The following is a 14,699-nucleotide window of genomic DNA, read 5'->3' as shown; positions in this document are numbered from 1 at the left end:
AGAGACCAGGAGTGTGGGAATGTGCGTAATCGTGTGTGAGAGATTGTGTGTGTGCGTACGTGGCAGTGCGTGTGAATGTGTGTAAGAATATGAGTGGGGGGGTGAGTGTGAGAGTGTATGTGTGAGAGACTGTGTGCGTGTGAGGGAGTGTGAGTGTGTGGGACCGTGTGTGACAATGTGAATGTGTAAGAATGTGTGTGTGAGACTGTGTGTGTGAGAGGGAGTGTGTATGTAGGTGTGTGTGCAGGAGAGTATGTGTGTGGGGAATGTGAGTGTGTGTGTGAGAGCGTGTGTGAGACAGTATCTGTGAGGGAGTGTGCATGTGAGAGTGCGAGAGTGTGGGGGGAATGTGAGTGTGTGAGACAGTGTATGTGTGTGTGTGTGAGGGAGTCTACATGTGGAGTGTGTGCATGTGAGTGTGTGCGAGAGTATGGGGGGGAAATGTGTGTGTGAGAGCATGTGTGAGAGTGTGTGTGAGTGTGTGAGTGTGGGAGGGAATGTGTGAGAGCATGTGTGTGAGTGTACATGTATAACAGAGACAGTGTGTGTGCGTGTGTGAGAGGGAGTGTGCATGTGAGTGTATGGGGGAATGTGTGTGTGAGTGTGTGTGAGTGTGCGAGAGTGTGGGGGGATGTGAGTGTGTGTGAGTGTATGTGTGAGGGAGAGTGTGAGTGTGGGGGAATGTGTGTGAGCGTGTGTGAGTGTGCATGTGAGAGTGTGTGAGGGGGAGTGTGCATGTGTGTGGGGGGTGAATGTGTGAGAGCATGTGTGAGTGTGTGTGAGAGGGAGTGTGCGAGTGTGTGTGCGAGAGGGGGGTGTGTGAGTGTGTGTGAGATTGTGTGTGAGGGGGAGTGTGTGTGTGAGAGTGTGAGAGTGTGGGGGGAATGTGTGTGTGAGGCCGTGTGTGTGAGCGTGTGAGTGTGTGAGTATGTGTGTGACAGTGTGCGTGTGAGTGTGTGTGGGGGGGAATGTGAATGTGTGAGAGACTGTGTGTGTGTGTGTGTGTGTGTGTGTGAGAGAGAGACAGGGAGTGTGCACGCGAGAGTGTGTGCGTGCGAGAGTGTGTGTGCGAGCGGGTGTGCGTGCGCGTGCACGGGAGCACAGACGCCGTCCTCCGGGCTCCCGAGAGGCCTCGATGCTCGCCCAGCAGAGCCGTCTGGGAATTGGGCCCCGCTTCCCGGCGAGGGCAGCAAGGAAAGCGCGGTTCTGCGCCCGGGACCCCGAGCCGCCGGGCCCCCCGGGGAGGGCAAATGGGTTACGAGGCTCCAGACCCAGAAGCGTTGCGGGGGGGGGGGGCTTCGGTGGGCGAGGGGGGCCGGGGCTGGGCCGGGCGGGGGCGGGGGGCGGCGATGTCTGGCAGGGACCGCGGGAAGGACCGTCCCGAAGGGAGGCCCCGCGCCAGGTCCGCCCGGTGCCGGACTCGGAAGGGCGTCGCCGGCGCGAGACTTGGCAGCGGACGTGACATCTGGCCTCGCTTTCCCCCCACGCGTCCCCGTCCGGGAGGTCACGCCGTCCTCCTCGCCGGCCTGCGGCCAGGCGACGCGGAGCGACCGCGGCCAAGCCCGGGCCGCAGAAGCCGCGGAGGCCGAGCGACGCGGGGGGGGGCCCTTCGGAGTTCTGGCGCGACAGGGGTTGGAACCCGGGTGCCCGGATGCGGCCTTTTCTTTGGTCGGAGCGGGACGGCCACCAGAGCGGCTGGGTAAGGGGCGGGTGTCGGGGAGCGAGGGACGCACGTTCAGAAACAGGACTGCTTATCAGGACACCGTTTTCTAAGTGGGCCCAGGTCTTTCTATTTTAAAAGTGCATTTGCCCCCGAGCAGGCGCCTCACGGTGGGCGCGGAGCCCGAGGCGGGACCCGAACTCGTGAACCGCAAGGTCACGACCTGAGCCTGAAACCAAGAGTCTGATGCTTCACTGGCTGAACCACCAGGCGTCGCTCTGCAAATCGGTATCTAGAAAGTCCGCCTGTTATTTTTGGTTGCAGTGTTTTGTTTTGTTTTTTAAGTTTTCTTACTTATTTTGACGGGGGGACAGAGAGTTGGGGGGGGGGCGCACGAGTGGGGGAGGGGCAGAGAGAGAGCATATCCCGAGTACCGACAGTGCAGAGCCCGAGGCAGGGCTCGAACTTGTGAACCGTGCGGTCATGACCCGAAGCGAAATCAGGAGCCTGGCACACAACTGACGGAGCCACCCAGGTGCCCCTAAGTGCTGGTAACATACACAGTCGCAACAAATCTCTGGCACACGTACTTTATCCTCATTTGAGAGATGTTGAAACTGAGGCCACGGCAGAGTTGGGGGGGGGGGGGAACCAGGTGTTGAATCAAGACTGTCTCCGAAAAACTTGGCCTCGAACACCCACCTCCGCAGGTTCGACCTGGATCTTTACCTCGCTTCAGCCGCAATTTGTTGAGTGCTTCCTGTGTGCCGCGTTCCGTGCTTGTGTGCCGGGCATACCGACTGGAGGAAGACGGGGCCCTGGTCCTTCAGGTGCTCACAGCCGCGGGGACACCCGAGTGAGTGGGCAACGGCAGTGGGGCCACACATGCTCTTGAGAAGGCGGGACACGCTCCGTCACGCTGGCAACTGAGCAGAGACAAGACGGCGGCGGCCCAGCCCACTTTTTGTGGCCGCTTCGTCCACATCCACTACCCCGAAGGCTCCATCTACCTCCGTTGCTGACTCGGAGAGGACTGGCTTGCTTTCTACGGAAGTGGACGCTTCTCAGGCGAAAAGAGGGCCGTGGACGAAATGGGAAGCAGACCCACCGGAGAGATAGGTCCAGCTGCTTGTTGCAGGAAATCCTGCAGGCTTGATAGCCCCAAACTGTAGCAGAACAAAGCAGCGTCCAGTGAAACAGAAAGAATAAGGAAACAAAAATAGAAAAAAGAGGGGGGGACCACTTGAAGTTGAATAAACTGCCTCTGACCCCGCTCGTGGGTTCCGAGGGGGATTCTCACGTTTCCTGGATATTTTCAGATTCCGGTGGCAACTAGGGGAAGACCATTGGGACCTTGAAACTTGGTCCGGGGGGACTGAGCTGAAGACCACCAAGACACTGCACACAGACCACCCATTGCAGAGTCTTGCACGGATCTGCTGGCCAGTCTCGCGGTGATACCGCAAGGCACCCTAAGCCAGGTTTTGGAGGGCGAGCGGAAGAGCGAGAGCAGGTGTTGAAAAGCCATGAAAAAAAAAAAAGAATTAAAACCAAAATGTGCCTCAGGCTCATTTCAGCTGGCAGCAGAATTCTCTCTCTCTTTCTTTTGAATTTGGCATTATTACAGGCATCGCCACTGAAATACCAGAAGTCTCGGGGGCCAGAGCACTTGGTCAGTCTGGAGGTGGGCTTCTCATGAGCCCCCCTGTAAATCTGTGGAGGAGTGCATGTGGAGGAAGAGAGGTGAGGGGGCCGCTCCAGGAAAGGGTGTACCCTGGATGTGAGCTCCTGGGGACCCAGGAGACGCTGGCATTGCGGAGATGCAGCTGGGAGCTGGTCACCTGGGCGTGAATCATAGAATCATTCTGAGGATTAAATCAGCAAGCGCGTACAGGATGCTTTGGCTTGTGCCCGGCCTGTGCACCTGTGCTCGGGAAATATTAGCTGTTGTTACTGTTTCTTCCCCGGGCAAAGCGATATCATCCTCTCTCTGCAGCATGAGAAACTGATGTCAGAGGAGAGGCACCGTTGTGGGTAGGGAGGAACTTCTGGGCTCACTTATCCTCTTTCCTTTTTCTCGTTTCAGTTCTCCGCTTTCGTCCTTGTTAGAAGGCCCCCACAAGTTGAGTTTAAACGGGAGACTTCTCCAGTGCTGTTGAATTCACGGAGTGTGTGTGCCGGCCGGCCTTGGCAGGTGCCGCCTTCGACGGGGAAAGGCTTTAAGGGCGAAAGTTGGGAGAAGGGAAGGAGAAAAAAGAACAGGCCCAAGTTGAAGGTGCTTAACGTCTTCTGATGTTGAGCAGAAGCATGAACAGCGACAGTTGAGTCCAAGGTGGGGGCGCCCGTGCTTCTCTTCCTCGGAACCCCAACTGCTCTCGCTGCCGCATCTGGGCCACCAGGTGGGAGCCTGTGTGGCTGGGCAGTGATGGCAGACCGCGCCTGCTGCTGGGTGCGGGGAGGCGCCCCCTCTTGCCATCACCCTTCCTCCACTCGCTTCTGCTGACACCTGAGGGGAAATGGCATCCCGTGAAAAGACAGGGTGGCCGTTGGCCACGGGCCAACCGCCTCGACCCGGGGCCGCGCTGTCATCCACCGAGAGACGCCTGCGGACCCGGGGGGGCAGAGAGGGGATGAACGCTTTCGGCGGAACTTTGACCTTCGCGATTCTCTTTGCGCTCTGTCCCCTCCCTCCCCTCCACGGCTCCAGGTAGTTGACTCTCCTGTGACAAGCCTGAGGAACAAGTCTGCCAGGAAAGAGCATGGGGAGAAACCAGATTGGGGAAATTGCTTTCGGGACACAAGGTCCCCGCAAGCAGAGGCTTGTCCCCCGCCAGCGTCCTCGCGGTTGATGTGCGTCCGGGTGTGGGAAGTTGGAGGCAATTGCATACACGCTCCATTGCAAATATCCCCCCGCTCGTGCTGAGGGCCCCGGGTGGGATCCCCGAAGATGCACGGCCGTGGGGATGAGATCAGGGTGGGGTGAGCAGACAGGTTATTGAAGTTGAACTGGGGGCTGAAGAGCAGAGAGCGCTGCAGGAGTTCTCCCCTTGTTCCCCTTTTTGCTTTTTTTTCTTTTTTCTTTTTCCTTTTTCCTTTTCTTTTCCATGAGAGAATCAGAAAGGTCCCATCTGCCTTTTCGGGGAGGGTCATGCTTGGTGACTGGTAGCATCTGGGGTAGGGTCCGGTTCATTATGCCACCCAGAATATCAAAGCGGTTTAGGCGTCGGAAACCAGGGAAGGAGGAAGGGATTTAAAAAAAAAAAAAAAACAACAGCCCGGCCGCCAATCGGGGGCTCTCTGTCTGCTGTCTGCCGGCTGCTGCTACCCACTCGTTACAATTAAAATGAAGTGTCCGTCAGCGGCTATCTTCTCTGTGTGGCCCATATGTTTCTGAGCTGATACTGTCCGGATTATTCTGTTCGGGAAAACGATAACGGCTGTTTATAACCTTGGCAAAGACTGAGGCCTAATCAGGCTGGAGCACATTTTCACCAACTGGCTGATAACAGGCTGTTAGCAGCCTTATCGCTGGGGAGAGATAGGCCAAAATAAGCAGATCTGTGAGCACAGGAGCCCAATCGAGTGGTACACACTCTGGCCCCGGCTTTATTTTTAGATTCCCTTTTCCCGGTTTGATATCAGAAGGCGCAGAGGAAGGGAGGGGGGGCGGGGAGCACCGTGTGCCCCCGCGGGATGTTAATCAACATGAGAGGCAGAGGGTCAGCCCGGCTTCCAGCGCTCAGGGCTCCGTTCAAATGAGGGAAAACACATGCAGGTCTTGGGAGACAAAGGAAGGCGAGGGGCTGGCCTGGTGTGTGGGCCCTGATGGCTTAGCATCTTCCCGCCGTTGGGAGTCTCCATCTGGATCATCTGGATCGCCAGGCCTAGGTGCTCGGTTCTTCCCCCATCCTCCCCTGCCGCAGGGACTGACTTTTGCTTTCTGTCTTAATCCACTTTGCTGGGGCGTCTTCGTGGCATTCCTCCAGAATGACATTCCCTGCCCAATTCATCATCCTCACACTGGCTTAGAGACCACACAGTGGGTTGGGGGGTGAGAGGAACACAGGCAGGCGCCCCCACCCCCCCAAGCGTGGAGAGAGGACCTGGAGGGAGGCTCAGGGAAGTCTAGAACCTGAGGCACCATGACCTCATGGCTTAATAGCTGGTACTGAGCCCCCCAGGGAGAAACTGTTGGTTTTCAGAGAGGAGTAGGTTTCCGGCAAAGCCTTCAAGGAAGAGCCCTTTGAACTTGTCCCTCTACAGAGATGGATAAAAGCCAGATCTATAGCTTTTGCTCCTAGACCCAACTCTCTGAAACAGGTTACACCTGGGCCTTGACATATGTGTGGTTCTAGAACAGTTACAGATTTGAGACAAAAAGATGCTACGTGAGGTCGTCAAGCATGTGGTGAAAATAAAATGTAGGGGGGAGGCTATAATAGTGCTGGGCAGCAGATGCCATAAGCAGAAGGGAAGTTTGAAGGTATTGTTTGCCGAAGACGGTGGAAGTCTGGAAGTCTGGTATTTTTTTTCTCTGTTCATTCTGCAGAAACCTTCCTAGCCTAAAGCGCGTTAGGCATTTTATTTTATTTTTTTCAATGTTCATTTATTTTTGAGAGAGAGAAAGACAAGAGTGTGAGCAGGGGAGAGGAGAGAGAGAGAGAGGGAGACACAGACTTAGAAGCAGGCTCCAGGCTGATGCGGGCTCGAACCCACGAACCGTGAGATCGTGACCTGAGCCGGAGTGGGACTCTTAACCTACTGAGCTACCGAGGCGCCCCATGGCATTTTAGTCTCTACTCTGCTTCTGTCTGTCTGTCTGTCTGTCTCCATCTCTCTTCTCTGCTTTCTTCCTCTCCTCTCCCTGCTCTCTGTGCAGCTGCCCAATTCCCGACTCACTTTTGTCTGCCTAAGACTGAGCGAGTGGAGTCAGGTGGCAGGAAAGAGGGGCCAGGGGACCGGTGCCTGGGGGGGGGGGGGGGGGAAGCGTTTTCAGGGGCACACAGATCCAAGTAAGCACAGAAGGCAGCGGAGAGCATTATCACCATTATCATGCAAATCTATTTACAAGGCTCCTTTTATTCATTAATCTTTGAATAGCAGAACCTTTGGAACCGCCTGAAATAAGAACCACCTGTGTGTCTACCACTGAAAAAACAAAAACAAAAAAATGAGTTTTAAGGACAATTGATACGTGGGAGCAGGAAGGGAAAAATTAAGTAGAAATCTCTCCATCATTTAGATCTCCACATATATGATTTTATAGCTCCCGTGTTGCAAAATGGCCAGCCGATTGGCAGTTTTGGAGACGCCCCCCCCAAGTTCAGAGAAAACCTCTGGGGAGGGTTGGAAATGTAATGAAATTATTAAACAGTCTTTTTAAAAATCCACTTGGAGGTTCTTCCACACTGACTTTTATTCTGCTTTTTTGGAGATAATACATAATAATATACAATGTAGTCAATGGGATATAAATGATTTGGGTTAACGTTTCAGAGGCACTGGTGAACTCAACATAAAGGGATCTTTTGCAATATCTTCCATGAATTCATAGTAATATAATATAAAAATCTAAAGCTGGAAGAGACCTTGCATATGATCTAGTTCAGTCCTCTCACTGTCTATTAAACCTTTAATTAAGAGTTCTTTACACGTAGTCCAAGTCCCCATTTGTCACATCGCACATAGACTGGTTACATTATCTTTGGAGCAGTTATTCTTACAGGGGGCAACATAGCTCTTGCAAACACTTATTACCCTGTGTTATAGGCAATTAGCAGGGGCTGCAGGGAGATGTAGGGAAGGGCTCCAGCTTTCTCTGCCACTGTTGCTAAGATGGCAGAATACCAGGTAGAAAGTCCACAGAAGAGAACGCATCCCACCTAGGGCTACGCACCTTCTAAGAAAAAATACAGCCATGTCAATGGAATGGAATGGCTCCCATATTCCTTTCGGTAGGACTTTACATCAGCGGAGTAACCATTGTCATTAAAATCCCCTCCCCGAGAGATTCTAACTCCCAAACATTATTGGTCATATGTGTTCGAGTCATGGAATCTTAGAGCTGGAGGGACCCACTCTAAAGAATTATCTCCTCGTTGTGGAGATGAGGAAATTGAAACCCCAGGGAGGGGCATCTGCCCCGTAAGCCTGAACTGGGGGCTCCGACTAGGGACGAGGAGAATGGTCCTGCCTTCTAGCCCAGTGCTTTTTCATCTTTATGATGACCTTACAGGATGACTTAGTTGTGGGATGAAAAATTTAAAATACATCCCTGAACTCTCCATGCCACCGTTTACTCCTCTGTAAAATGAGGCTTGTGATTCCCCGATTGATTTTGTAAGTTCCTCGAGAGCTGGGACCGTGCCGCCCATCCCCGTGTTTCCCAAGACACCAGCTCTCACCTCTCTCTGCACGTGGAGCTGCTCAAGAGATGTTGACTGTTGAATAGTGGAGTGAGTGAACGGACGAATAGGACTTTGAATAGGACTTTGAATTGGACTTCTCCAGCGATGACTCTTTCACGAAATGATTTTTCTAAGTTGTGTGCACCTTCCCAGCCTCGCGTTTCTTAAATCTCTTTCAGCAGAAACAGTGAAAAATGGTGACGGGATCTTGGGCGGTTCTGATGACAGACCTCTGGGTCCTGCAGAGGCCCGATTGTAATCAGGGAATTTTTGTTGGTGTGTGTTTGCCTTGCGGTTGGTTGTTCACGGAGCCTTGGGGAGACCCCGTGCTCCTGAGGGTCAGTTGACTTTGGGTTCTCAGCAACAGGAGTCCGGTGCGTTCTTGAGTTGTCCAGGAACCTCCTCCAGTTGTGTTGCTGTGGGATCTTTCCATGTCTCCCGGTGACGGACTGGGAACGTCACCCCGGGTGGAGACCTTATTTAACTTGCTCTTTTCTAGTGTCTAAATAACACCTGGATCCCAGGAGGTACTTGATGAGTGGGTGAGTTAAACGTAGGTATGTCTACTTTTGCTTCACTGGCCCAGGCCTTCAAAGCAAGAGGCTGGATTGAAAGCCTGTGGATTATCGGAGTCTGTTCCTCTGACTCAGAAATCCTGGCCGGGATACGCTTTTCCCCTCGAAGCATAAATTCTGTCAGTCGGTTAAAAATCTGTATCTTGGGACCTTCACTCACCCTACCTACCAGGGCCCTTTGTATACCAGGCTCCTTTCCTCATGACCCTGAGATGACTACACACAGAGGCAGACTCTCCACACAGACTTTGAAGGCCGCCGTTCAGAGAACCAACTCCAAGGCAGAGAGATTACTTGGGAGTTGGGGGGCTGGGGGGGGGTATAACAAAACTGCAGTTCTCTGGAATCTTACTTGCTTCTCAGAGGCACGTGACTGGCATATTTGGGTCATTACATAGAAAGACATTCTGCGTATGAGTTATGCCAGCGAGATGTTTCCAGATCACATGACAACGGTGTGTGTGGTGACTGCCAAGTGGTGTTTCTCTGCGCAGGACTCTGAACACACCGCCCACTGGTCTGCGTAAGGCGGCCGCACTCTGCACTAAACGCGGCATCATTCATTCTGGGATCTCCCAACCTTCCATAAACAAGTCGGTCGGTTAATACTCCTGTGAGTTAAATAAATAATAAGATCCTTACCCCCTTGAACAGAATGGGAAGACTAAATATTGAAAAATTAGGCAATTTAGCCCAAGGCGGAGTGTGCAGAGAAAGCACGACCTGGTGAACCAACCCCGTGCGCTGGCAGCAAGAATTTTTCCTGCGAACATTTTTATAATGGCAGATTGCTGCATGGCTTGGCGAGGGCCTTTCAGTCAGCCTTCAGACTGGCGTTCATCACCCCCCGCGTGCCTGGTGCCGAGTTACAAACAGTTAAGGAAAACATATGCAATTCCTTTCTTACAAGACCTAAAGACACTGCAGCTGTGACGGCTCAATGCGGAACATAGTTCAAATATTAAATGTGATAATACGGGCAATATTCAGTTTTGGAGGCAGACAGCAGTTCGGTTCCAGGGTGGTGGTGGTGATGGTGGGACATGGCTGGTCGGGGAAGGGAGCTGGAGCTCGGGGTTGAAAAATGGGTAAGTTTGGGGCACTTGGGGGGCTTGGTCGGTTGAGCGTCCGACTTCGGCTCAGGTCATGATCTCGCGGTCCGTGAGTTCGAGCCCCGCGTCGGGCTCTGTGCCGACAGCTCAGAGCCTGGACCCTGCTTTGTCTGTGTCTTCCTTGCTCTCTGCCCCTCCCACAGTCACACTGTGTCTCTCTCTGTCTCTCAAAAATGAATAAAAGTTAAAAGAAAAATTAAAAAAAAAAGGAAATGGGTAGGTTTGAAGTCGGCGGAAGGGAAGAATGGTTCTTGCGCTTCAGGCGAACCATAGAAATAAAGGCAGGAAAACGGGAAAGGGGGTGACAGTTGTGTAGCAGCTCTTGCTGTGTCTCAGTTTTCCTTCCAGTAAAAATAATGGAAGCGATACCACCTTTGGAAGTAAGTGTGCCACCATGGGGAGGACAGCTGAGAGCGACTGATGTGTTAATAGCTGCCAGGGCAGGGTGCTCTGTGTCTGCCGCGCTTTGGCATGGCATTGGCTTCGGGTTCTTGGATGACTTGAGAGCCTCTGTTTAAGAACATGGCACGGGGGCCACACGGGTGGCTCCGTCAGTTAAGCGTCCAGCTCTTGATTTGGACACAGGTCACGATCTCGCGGTTCGTGGGTTCGAGCCCCGCGTTGGGCTGTGCGCTGACATTACGGAGCCTGCTTGGGATTCTCTCTGTCCTTCTTTCTCTGCCCCCCACCCCTGCTTGTGCTCACCCCGTCTTCCTCTCTCTCTCAAAATAAATAAATAAACTTTTTTTTTTTTTTAAGCGGCGTGTGTTGTGTTTTCTTTGAAGACTTTTATCCACCTGCTGCGTGGTGCGGTCAGAACCAGACTTGGGGAGGAGGAAGACCCTTCAATGGCCACAGGCTGAATAGAGACCAGCAAATGCAACTGTATCGGGAAGGAATCCCTGGGTGTCCCAGTGTCCCCTCCCTTCCTAGACTGAGCTCTGTCAGGCAGGTGTTCAAATAAATAATGCATCTAAAAATCCTTCCAGCAGCAGCTGGGACTGTCTTAGGAGCTCCAGGATAGTGGGAGTACATCAGCCCCGCTACTTGGGCAGGTGTGTGTTAGCTCCAGAAAGTTAGAACAAACGCTCTCTAGACGTATCCCCTACGTGGACTAGGGCCCCGTTTCTGACGGAGAAACAAAATGAAGCATTTATTTCATAGAGCCCCATCTGGAAACAGGTGTGCCTTTGGCCGAACCCTTCCGAGTTCAAAAACAAACAAATTAATAGGCTTCCACTAGGGGGAGACGGCGGTTTCAGAGCGCTGAGTGGAATTAATACCTGCTCCCCTCCAGTTCTAGCCCATCGCTAACAACAGTACCCCGTATGACCTTAAGGAGATGAATCTCCGTTAATAATCATAATGACGACGGCTTAACATAGTAGCAATCTCTTTAGCACTTAGTATGTGCCAGACGTCACGTTTTGTTTTTACTTAATCCTCAAAAAAATACCAAGATAGGTAACGTTATCCCATTTGTATGGATTCAGAAACTATTCTGAGTAGTTCGGATAGTTCCGAATGGTTCAAAACAGTTAAAGACTGGGACGCCTGGGTGGCTCAGTCGGTTAAGCGCCCGACTTTGGCTCAGGTCACGATCTCACGGTTTGTGAGTTTGAGCCCCGCGCCGGGCTCTGTGCTGACAGCGCGGAGCCTGGAGCCTGTCTCAGATTCTGTGTCTCCCTCTCTCTCTGCCCCTCCCCGGCTCGTGCTCGGTCTGTCTCTCTCTCTCTCTCTCTCAAATAAACAAACATTAAAAAGAAAAAAAAAAAGTTAAAGACTTTGCCCAGCGGTGCCTAATGCTTCTGTCGTGGAGTTAAGTCTGATTCCTGAGCTACGATACTGTAGTAAAAAAGCGTGAACTTGCCATTACCAGCATGTTTCACCTTTTGTTTTGTTTGATTTTGTTTTTTGTTTTTTGACTCTAAACTTAGACATGTCAATTAACATAGAAAAATATCTTGCATTGGCCTTGCGGCATGTTCAAGGTAACTTTGGAGAATCCAGATTATTTTTTGCAAAAAGATATTATTTTTTGCAACCCCAATGCCCATGAAGACAGCCGTGCAGGAGGTGAAAATCTACTGTCCATTGAAGATCCCAACTGGATCCCATCCAGGAGCTCTGAGAGGTCAAGGTGTGGTGGCCTTCATCGTTCTGGATGCTGCTTCGCTAGGACTAACTCTAAGATGTCTGGGTCTAAGGAGGAATGTTTGACAACTAGGAGTATTTAGGATTTGGGCCACAAATGTAGTCTCTAAAGTGATTTTAGAGGTCCTAATTACTATCACATGATGAGCATCCATCCACTGGGCGCTGACTGAGGAGCACTCGAGCAGCCAACCCTTGAATTGCCCGGGCTTTGGGGATGAACTCAGCCACCTCTGCTCCTTTGTGAAATCAAAGCTGATGACAGAGACGGCCTGGCTGGAGATGACCACGCTTTTGACTCTCTGGTCAGCTGGACTTTTTATAAAGATGGCAGACGTAGCCACCCACTCTTCTCTTTGTGGCAGGGACTGGTTTTGAGAGAGCGATCTGTTTTGGAATTTCAGGTTTTGAAGTGTAGAAACGTGAATTGCGAGTGAGGCCGAGTTTCAGTCTCTTTGGAATTGAGACCGAGGCCCTGCGTGTCCCCAGTGTTTGTGGTAAAGCCCCCTCCCTCGAGTTGAATCACCCTTGGCGGTACTGAAAGAGGAAGGGCTGACCCTCAGGAAATGGCCACATGACAACCTTTTGGTTGATCACGGAAGTGTTTCAGAATTCTGCTCAGCCTTGCTCCCGGCCAGTGACCCCGTCAGATCTGATAAACCGAACAAGCTGGGGGCTACCGGAGGCCCACACAGGCATGCTGGGCTGTGAGAGGGAACAAATGGTCAGGGTAGTGGCCCACGAGCAAGCAACTCCATGCTGAGCCATTTTTCTCTGCACCCTCCCGCAGGTTTAAATCGGAGGTAGGGTTCCCGGAAATTCTTCTGTCTGTACTTTGCCCTGTGCCTGGGGAGGTTAGGAAGCTCATGGTTTGATGTCTGCAGTAAAACGTAGAATATGAGCCCTGATCCTAATGATGATGCAATTCGGTGACAAACATTCGGCCAGAACCTGGAGGTGTTCACTTGGCCGGAGGATTTGAAAGCCTTAGGCTGTTAATTAGAGTTGTAAATAGAGTGTTTACAGAAAACCTGGGAGGAGACGCGTGGTGTTTGCATCGCCTGGAGACCTTTGTAAACATCGTACCTGTCCCGGATCAGAATCTCCGGCCGTGGGGAGGCCCAGGCATGTGCATTTTTGAAAAGCTCCCCAGGTGATTCTGTGCTGTGTCCCGCTAAATGGATATCCAGTGCTTTACGAGATTATACGGGGACACTGTTTTTGTCACGTTCAGTGAACATGCCAGTGATGGCCCATTCTTCCCGCCATCGAATTTGGAAGTGCTTTGGCTCTCACAAGTGTGTGTGGCTATGCGTGCGTCTAACTGCGTGTGCGCGTACAAGTGTGCGCACGCGTCTCTTTGCTTTCCGAAGCACACGGTCCGCTGCTGGCCCCCTGACATGTGATCAGAGTGATGCGGACGTGCGAGCCTGGGCAGCCCGCGTCTCCCCGTTTCACCCCTGCCTGCAAACACGGAGCACGTCCTCAAGGTACAGCTCTGAAATCCCACGCTGACCTTTTCGCGAAGCATTATAATCAAGTTGAACATTTCCAGTTGTACCGCCAGTGCTTGCCCCTTGGGAAAACACTTCCCTCCATTTTATGACAATTGATTCTGATTTTGAGGAACTCATTTGTATTGAATGCAAAATGTCCAGCCTCACACGGAAACCGGAAAGTCCCCATGTCCAGACAGGTCTGACACTGTGTTTTTATTATAAGGACAGGGCGCACAATGAAAGATTGTGCTCTCTGTTTCTGAAAATGCTCCTTCGCTGTTCTGCATATTTTAGTTTTCTTTCCTCCTTTTTTTTTTTTTTTTTTAACAATCCTGTGGGTCTGATGATAGCAGGCCATTTTTACAGTTATCTGGGCTCATGGGAAATTTCACCCTGTCTGGATTCTCAGCTCCTAGGTGGCAGAACCTGCCGGGGCTTTCACGGTGTGTTAAGTCCCCCATTGTGCCGAGGTCCCCTATGTGAACATGCTGCCCTCTCGGAGAGACTCCTGTGACTGACATTCGTACTCTGTAGTGAAAGTCGGCACGTCACTCCCCACGTGATAGTCCTGGCCACAAAGGAAGCAGGTCTCCTAGGACTCTGGGATGTACCCAAGAGCCCTGGGGCCTTCTAACTTCATTTAGGAGAAGACACAGAAACAAAAGCTACTATTTCTCGGGCTGTCTACTGACATGAACAGGAACCCCTCAAGAATGCTTTCTGGGGGCGCCTGGGTGGCTCAGTGGGGTAAGCGTCCGATGTCAGCTCAGGTCATGATCTCACAGTCTGTGAGTTCAAGCCCCGCATCGGGCTCTGTACCGACAGCTCAGAGCCTGGAGCCTGTTTCAGATTCTGTGTCTCCCTCTCTCTTGACCCCTCCCCTATTCATGCTCTGTCTCTCAAAGATGAATAAATGTTAAAAAAAAATTAAAAAAAAAAAAGAATGCTTTCTGCCAGCACCGAAGCGGGGGGGGGGGGGGGGGTCTCACCTCTGGAAATAACACTGAAGCTTGAGTACCCCTGCCCCCCAGACCCAGCCAGTGTCTTCTCCAGTGTGAATAGCACTGGGCAGGGATGTGCTGAGATGCCTATGAAGGTAACAGAGATGCCCGGGGGGGACGTGGCTTGTTGGGCTTTGTGATCTCTGGTCCAGGGAAGGGGCTTCCCTCTACTGGAGCTGCGGTTAGCTTAGGGCTCCCATGGCTTCCTTTCCGGGGTATACAAGGCGTCTAGTGGTTGTACTGTTCTTGTAACAAAAGACAGATTTTAGGGGAATCCTCTTGGGCAGGGCG

General features: G+C 52.1%; 1 protein-coding gene and 1 long non-coding RNA gene across 3 annotated transcripts in view; both read left to right on the top strand.

Moving 5' to 3' along the window:
* PBX1 (PBX homeobox 1) overlaps positions 1-14,699 on the top strand; it is a 295,876-nt gene that overhangs the window by 145,553 nt on the left and 135,624 nt on the right. The gene's annotated exons all lie outside the window — the stretch shown is intronic.
* On the top strand, positions 1,644-3,211 carry LOC121020872 (uncharacterized). Its single transcript, XR_005786338.1, has 2 exons — positions 1,644-1,948; positions 2,980-3,211. It is a non-coding gene; the product is annotated as an uncharacterized LOC121020872 (long non-coding RNA).

Source organism: Herpailurus yagouaroundi, unplaced genomic scaffold (assembly GCF_014898765.1).
Source record: "Herpailurus yagouaroundi ecotype Mexico unplaced genomic scaffold, PumYag 253, whole genome shotgun sequence".
NCBI lineage: Eukaryota > Metazoa > Chordata > Mammalia > Carnivora > Felidae > Herpailurus > Herpailurus yagouaroundi.
The sequence above is the reverse complement of the archived record's forward strand: the minus strand, read 5'-3'. Positions and strand labels throughout refer to the sequence as shown.